The sequence below is a fragment of the Chinchilla lanigera genome, unplaced genomic scaffold (genome assembly GCF_000276665.1).
Source record: "Chinchilla lanigera isolate Chin_1 unplaced genomic scaffold, ChiLan1.0 scaffold00031, whole genome shotgun sequence".
In the NCBI taxonomy this organism is placed as follows: domain Eukaryota; kingdom Metazoa; phylum Chordata; class Mammalia; order Rodentia; family Chinchillidae; genus Chinchilla; species Chinchilla lanigera.
The window spans coordinates 23,120,365-23,127,963 of record NW_004955432.1 but is presented as its reverse complement, the minus strand read 5'-3'; positions in this window follow the sequence as shown (position 1 = coordinate 23,127,963).

Sequence of the window (7,599 nt, the reverse complement as noted above, 5' to 3'; positions counted from 1 at the left end):
CACTGGAACTTAATTGCACTCTCTATATCATGAATCCTCAACTAATACTCTCAATATTGGTTGATCACTGACCTGGCCTCACACATGCATATATATACCACGTGTCTTTGCTTTTCCACCCATTTACTGCCATCGGGGTAAATACAACCACGATTCACCAAACTGATTAAGCCTAAAGTTTTGAGGTCATCCCTGACTCCTCTTTCCCTGTCATAATACTTCCAATCTATCAGCCTTTCTTTATTTTTGATAGTTTTAGTTATACTTTTATTCATTTAGTGTGTCAAAAATATACTTTTTAAAGATTCTATAAAGCTGACTCCTTTCAGCATGTTTTCTTTTAAAGCAGTGTTATAATAATCTTATTGATCACACAGTGATTACAAGAATCTCATATATAATGACATATACAAATTTTGATTGAGAATTTGAGTAATATAAAAATACGTATCTTAAAAGTTATCCTTATGGACAGACACATGCAGGGGAAAGAGGACAAGGAATCCCTATGATGAGGACATAAATATTTGTCAAGAGTATATGATTCTTTATCTTGTTTTCTCCAGTTGACATATATGTAGAGTAGGAAAACCCTGACTACTGTCTGACTGAAATACTCTGAAAAACATGAGAAACTTTCAATAACATAATCAATTATACATTTGACATTTTAAAATCTATCATCTGTAGTTTTACGCCAAAAGGCAAAGACAGTGCATCTGAACTTCAGTGTTTCTGGGTTCACCATTCTGTTATTTCCTAAAGGAATGGTACTAATGTAGTATTTTTTACCTTACCAAGGTAGGCACTAGGCTGAAGTTTCAGACCAGAGAAAATCCAACACAGAAGAAATTTTCTCTGTGGCTTTTTAAAAATCTAGACCAAAATTACACATTATTTAAGGCTCCTATTTCCCCTTGAGCAGTAGTGCTTCCCTGCATGTAACTAGCTAAAAGAGAGATTAAGTAAGAACTTTCTAGTACTACTGGAGCAGTCTCCAGCCATGCTGATGCTAGGATCAGGAACCTGGAGCTGCCGCCTTCCTGCGCCCCGCCCTTCCCAGTTCTGTGTGAATGAATGCAAAGGCACAGGGCATTCTGCTTCACATCTCTGGCTTAGAGGCTCCCATAGGGCTATTTCTCTACTTGAAGAGATATGTCTCTATAAAAAGGTGGCAAGTTCTGTGAATCTGGAGAACAGACTTAGTGTCTGTGAACTTCTTTAAGTTGCTGCTTAAACTGAAAATTCCTAGAGGAAAAAAGCATTAAAATGATGAAGATCTATTTCATTGGCAACTGAGGATGCAAAGCATTTTAAACTTCTAAAATTTGAAAATAAGATACCTAAGCTCAGTAACATAATCTTCCAAAGCTGAATGTGTTCATCTGAAGTTCAGTTTTTTCTGCATGAAATAAAAAAAAAAAACTTCATAAAACTTCTAGGTGGGAATATGACTGTTCTAATGACTTGTGATGAGATGAACTGATCAGTTTCAGTGGGTAGTATCTTTCCTTGGTAAGGGCTTTAAAACCCTTAGTTGCATCGCTGTAGTTTTACACTGACAATTTCATCCCAAACATAAGGCTGGCATACACCATACACAGAGACCCATCATCATCCTGATTCTCATATATCTACCAGGTCAATATGGACATGATTACTGCGCTGTGTCTATTCACAAGAAGAACACTTGATTAGTGTTGAGCTGTAAGATTCTAATTATCTTTGTTTTTAATCAATGAATTCACTCATATTGATATAGTCAGGTCTGAGGAACTTGGTTTTATACAGGATTGGCAGTTGCTTCTCATTCCGGTGTTAATCTGTTATCACCAGGATCTTGGTAGGATGCTGATGTTGGATGATTCAGATATATCTTTGTTTGAAGGTATGAAACTACTTGGAGGTCTTCTCAGACTACAAGGTGAAAAAGGTTTTCACCTCCCTGGAGGTGGCAGCTGTCAGGCTCAGACAACAGTGATTTATTTTCTATCAGCCAATCTAATTTGCTATCTATACAATGTGCATATCCTAAATTAGGTATCTAGCCACCCCCATAGATAACCGCCAGCTGCTCACATCCTTCCTCCACAACCATTTTCAAGTCTGAATTCCATACGAGGATATTTGAAGAAACATGGCACAGAGATTTTCATTAACCATTATTTTTATTGTAAGACCTATATAATACTTTTTAACCAATATCCATTTTATTACTTCCTAATTTTTTCCTCTTTATTTAAGGATTTGGTCTGTTCTTTTAATTTAACAATTTTCCTTAAAGAAACAAATAAATTCAAATAAAAATCTATTCCTCTTTTTTTTTAACTTAGCTTCAACATTCTTTTTTTTTTTTTTTTTAACTTTTCCTTCTGGATGTAGGTAATTGTCCTAGGTCAAGCTCCTGATGCCTCCCTTGCACAGCCTTTTTCATTCACAGCTGCATATCAAAATCAAAAGAGGAGCCTTGAGAAATATTAACATCTAAACACTACTCTAAGAGATTTTGAAATATAATTGGCTTAGACCTTTTCTGACTATAATTATCTCCAAAGCAATCTAACAAACAGGCAAGGTTGAGAACCTAAACTATTCTAATAGATTCTTAGGTGGTATTCCTGGTTGTAAGGTAAGAGACTAAGGTTGGGGCGAAAGTTAAACAACTGTAAAAAGCCTGTCAATCATGGAAACCCAGGGCATATGTGCAGAGCACAAAGTTTGGAATGACTTTGCAGCGCTGTGTGTGGGACCAATTAGGAAAGTGACATTTTCAATAATTCAATTACGTCTGGGGTGAAACCCAGCAGGTCTTTGACAGGATAGCTTCAATACTGAATGATAGCAGGCTAAGTGAGTTTTTGATAGGACAATTATCCCAAACACCTTGTTTGCACAGTGGAGAAGCAGTCTATGAATTCCACATACAAACACCCCACCATTATCCTTGTAGCTGCTGCAGGTCTATTCACTGGCCTGGTCTCATTCAGCAGAGTGTATTTCTTTTCCACCTTAATTAAATACAAATCTTTGCTACCTTTTCCATGTGTCTTGTCCATTCTTTATTCCACACACCAAGAACGTGGTCTTTGTGACCCCAAACCCAGTAAGATAACACTTCACATGTAATTCTTACAATGATTATGCTCCTATACATGTAATATTCTCTCCTTGTAGCCAGCAATCCAGACTCTTAAATTTTTCCATCACACTAATAAACACCTCGGAGAAGACTTCACTGAAATTCCTTTTTTAAATTTTCATTTGCCTCCATGACCTTCTACCCCCTTTATCTGGTTAATTTTTTTTTATAGAACACCATTACCTGGTATTTAATTATATATTTATTAATTTGTTTCTCTTGATAGACTAGACACATTCTGAGGTCAAGGATCTTGCCTGTCTTCCTTACAACTTTTACCTCAATGCCTACAAAATACAGTTAACAGTAAAGTACTCAGGGATCAATTAATGCTATGTAATAAAAAGCAACTGTTTGTCCTTTCCCTGGCTATTCTGTGAACATAAATCATAGTAACTGAAAAATAATTTTTACCATTTTTACGTCTCCAAAATTATCTCCAAAGGAGTTAGCCCAACTGGATCTTAAACAGAACAAAGATTTCAGTATCACAATAGAATATTTTCAAATTTTTGTATATGATACCATATAGACTTTATATTCCCTTATAGAAAATAAACAAGAACTATAAAAATCCGATAATGTTGGCTTTGAGGCAAGTTCCTCACAGAGTGAGACATCATCATTTGTTATGGCTAAATGAACTATATTAGCTAATCATCACTGACATCTGAGTCAAAGCTTAGAAAGTTAATTTAAAAAAAAAACAACACAGGAACCAGAGAAAACTTGGGTAATATTTATTCCTGATGTACTACTGCTTTTTCACCCTTTGTTTCGCCATTCTCCTGTAATCAGTGAACCATGCAGAACACTGCAGTCCTTAAAGCAGGAGGTAGGTGGTTTTCTGACCTATTCCAGGAAGTCACCCTGGGGAAATTCCCAAATGTTTTCAAACAAACCCAAATTATGGATTCTTTTGTATTACCAAGAATAAAACTTATGAATTATCTACAAATGAATCATAGTTTATTTTGAACCTAATTTTCTAGTGAAACTTTTGGAAAAGAGTGCTTCCTCGAGGGAGTCAATAAATGGTATAAACAAGTATTACCCCCCCAAAAAAGAATACTTTTTTAGGTTCATTACACTTTCCAGGTTATACTGAGCACCTCTGGAGTGAGAGAATTAACAGAATTATTTGTTCTTCGGCAGTTTATATAACCTTCCTACCAAAGTTTCTTCATCTATAAAATGGAGAGATAATAGCACTTCAAAAAGCTACAGTGGAAATTCTACAAATCGGCAGATATTAAGTACTTACAGAACTGTCAAGACACACGAAAATGTGTTAGATATCCATGATTTAAAAATATGGACTGTCTCCTGCCCTTTTAGCAGGCAATCTTGGACAAATGACTTTAAATCTATGTTTCTATCTTCCCCTGCTTTCAAGGTGATATAGCATTTACTTCAATAGGATCATGTGAGGGTTAACTGACAGTATTGATAAAGCTCTTATAGTACTGACTGACATATAGGAACCATTATAAAATGACTATTGTCATTATTATCTTGAGTTACATTTCAGTGCAAGACTTCTGAAGCATTGATCTCTTCTTTGTCTCCTGTCTGATCACTATTTCTTAAGCCTCTTTATTTTCCTTTTCCTTTGATGGTTTCCTAAAGGAACAGTAGATCCTAAAGATTTATTCCTAGCTCCCTATTCAATCTTCTTTCTCTCATGGTAACCATTATTTTAATAAGTCCATTAGTATCACTTAGGAAGATGACTTCTAAAGCTTAACCAATAGTCCCTCTGAGGAACTCCACACTTATTTGAACAATGATGTTCCTCAGGCTTTTAAGCCATCTCTGTGCAAAACTTAATCTGTTGCCTCCAAATGTTTTCCTCCTCAATGTTCTGGTCATGTCAGCTTTGACTTCTTTCCCTCTCACCAAATCCTATTAATTCTAATTCACAATAAATTTTGAATGCACACCCTCTTTCCTCCGTTCCTGCCATTTCTCTAGTTTCCAATTAATAGCCTTTTAATAGGATAGGTTACTTCACACATTATTCGGCCTAAAATGAAATGAAGTGTGAATACATGCTATAACATGGGGTCTTGAAAATATGCTAAGTAATATATATGGTAGGCTCAGTAATATATATAGTATACTAAGTAATATATATGGTATACTTGGTGTCCCCCAAAAGTTCACTTTGACCCAGAATCTATGAATGTGATTTTATTTGGAATTATGGTCTTTGCAATAGCAACTGTTTTTTTTGCGGGGGGGTACTGGGAATCAAACTCAGGACCTCTTGCTTGCCAGGCAAGTGCTATGCCACTGAGCTAAGTGGCATGCACTTAGCTGGCCCCTACAATTGCAATAAAGTTGACATGAATCATGTAAGATTCCAGCAATCCCTAATCCACTATGACAGGTGTCTTTAAAGGAAGAGGTAAATTTCGGCACAGCCACATAGAGGAGAATATCATGTAAAGAGACAGGCAGAGATTAAAGTGAAGTATCTACAAATAAAGGACTACCAAGGATTGCCACCAACCACCAGAAGCTAGGAAGAGGCAAGAAAGGCTCTTCCCTTAGAGGCCTCAGAGGAAGGCTTCATGTTGACAGCATGAGTTCAGACTTCTAGCCTCCACAACTGTAGAAAGAAAAAATAATTTCTGTTGTTATAAGCCACCCAGATTGTAGTAATTTGTTTCAGTAGCCCTAGGAAATTAACACTGATGGTATCACTATACCAATTTTATTTTTCCATGTGATCTTCAATTTCAGCTTGGATTTACAAATTTTAGATAATCAAAATGCATTGCCACTATTAAATTTAGGTACATCATAGGAAAAGTCAGTCATGAAAGAAGGCTATGGGGAAAATGGATCCAAAGAGCAGGGAAGAACCAAATGATTTAAACAGCCAGAGAGTAATTAAATAATACATACAACTGCAAATAAAAGTAGCCCAAGGTCAAGATCCATTTATCAGGGGACGAATATTTGGGTTGTTTTCTACTTTTTAGCTACTATAAATAATGCTGATATGAACATTCATGCAATCCATGATCAATTTTAAGTCAATTTTGTAAAATGCACGAGGGTTAGATTGAGGCTCATTTTTTTAATGTATGGACAGTTAGTTGCTGCAGCATCTGTTTTTCTAAGACTATCCTTCCTTCACTGAATTATCTTGTATCTTTGTTCAATGTCAGTTGGCCATACTATATCACGCTTGTATGGTGCTCTTTCTAGGTTCTCTGTTCTGTTCTAGTGAGCCATACCACAAAGTCCTGAATTCAATACTACACATAAAACTTGGTATCAAGTACAGCAATTCCACTTATTCTTTTTCAGAATTATTTTAGGTATTCCAGTTCCTTTGCATTTCCACTAAGTTTAAAATAATATTATCTTTGATTCTGAAAACTTGCTGAGTAAATAACAAGGTTTTAAAAACCACTTGTACATGGGTAACTCCTAAATGTGTATCTTCTAGACAGGCTCTGCTGAACTCCTTACTTAAATATTCAACTATCCACTTGAAAGCTACACTTAGCTGTTTGATTTTGAATTTTGAAATGCTCATTATATTTTCAAGCTTATCCTCCATCTTAGTAAAGGAGATCCAAGCCAGCTGCTCAAACAGAAAAACCTTCTCTAGAAAAGAAATACTTTTGAACATTTAGGGTTCAATTCCTTTCCTCAGAAAGCTGGAACTTCAAGCCTCCTTTCTGACTAATGATTAGGTGCCTGGGGGACAAAATTTAAAAGGTACTCATCTCCTAAAACTTTGCCCCTCAGGAGCCCCATTTGTCCACACGGGTCCTGGGTCCTAGCCTTTTTCCTGTCTTAGAGCCTTGTCTAGGCTTCTCCACTGCCAGGCAAGCTCTACTCTCCCATGTTTTATGGCTTGCTCCTTTTTGTCATTGAGGATCCTATTCAGGTTTAACTACCCTATCAAAAACAATAGCTAAGATTTATTTACTTCAACTGGCTGGGGACTTAGCTCAGTGGCACTGTGCCTGCCTGGCAAGCTCAAGGTCGCAAGTTCAATTCCCGGTACCGGGAAAAAAAGAAACACCATAAAGAAGAAAAAGTACTAGATTTATTTACTTCAGGTTGAGGCAAGTCCTATCCAAGCCCATAAATTCATTTAAGCTTCATAACAACTCTTTTTGGTGGATATTATGATTATCTCCATTTTATAAAAAAAGGCAAGTAAATTGCTCAAGATTACACAGCTACAGGTAATGATTTTACTAGGAAACAATATAACTCCAGAAACTGAGCACTTATTTCCTTTGAGATACAATCTGCAGTAGTAGTTATGTTTCGTTGCGTATTATTTATCTCTAAGCAAGATGTGAGCTCCATGAGGCAGCTTGTTTTATCTTTGATGTTATCTCCTCAAACCAGCTGTTCCTAGTTATAACGATTCATAACATCTATTGAATGGCCGCATTTAGACAAATGTGGCCCCAAAATAACTAACC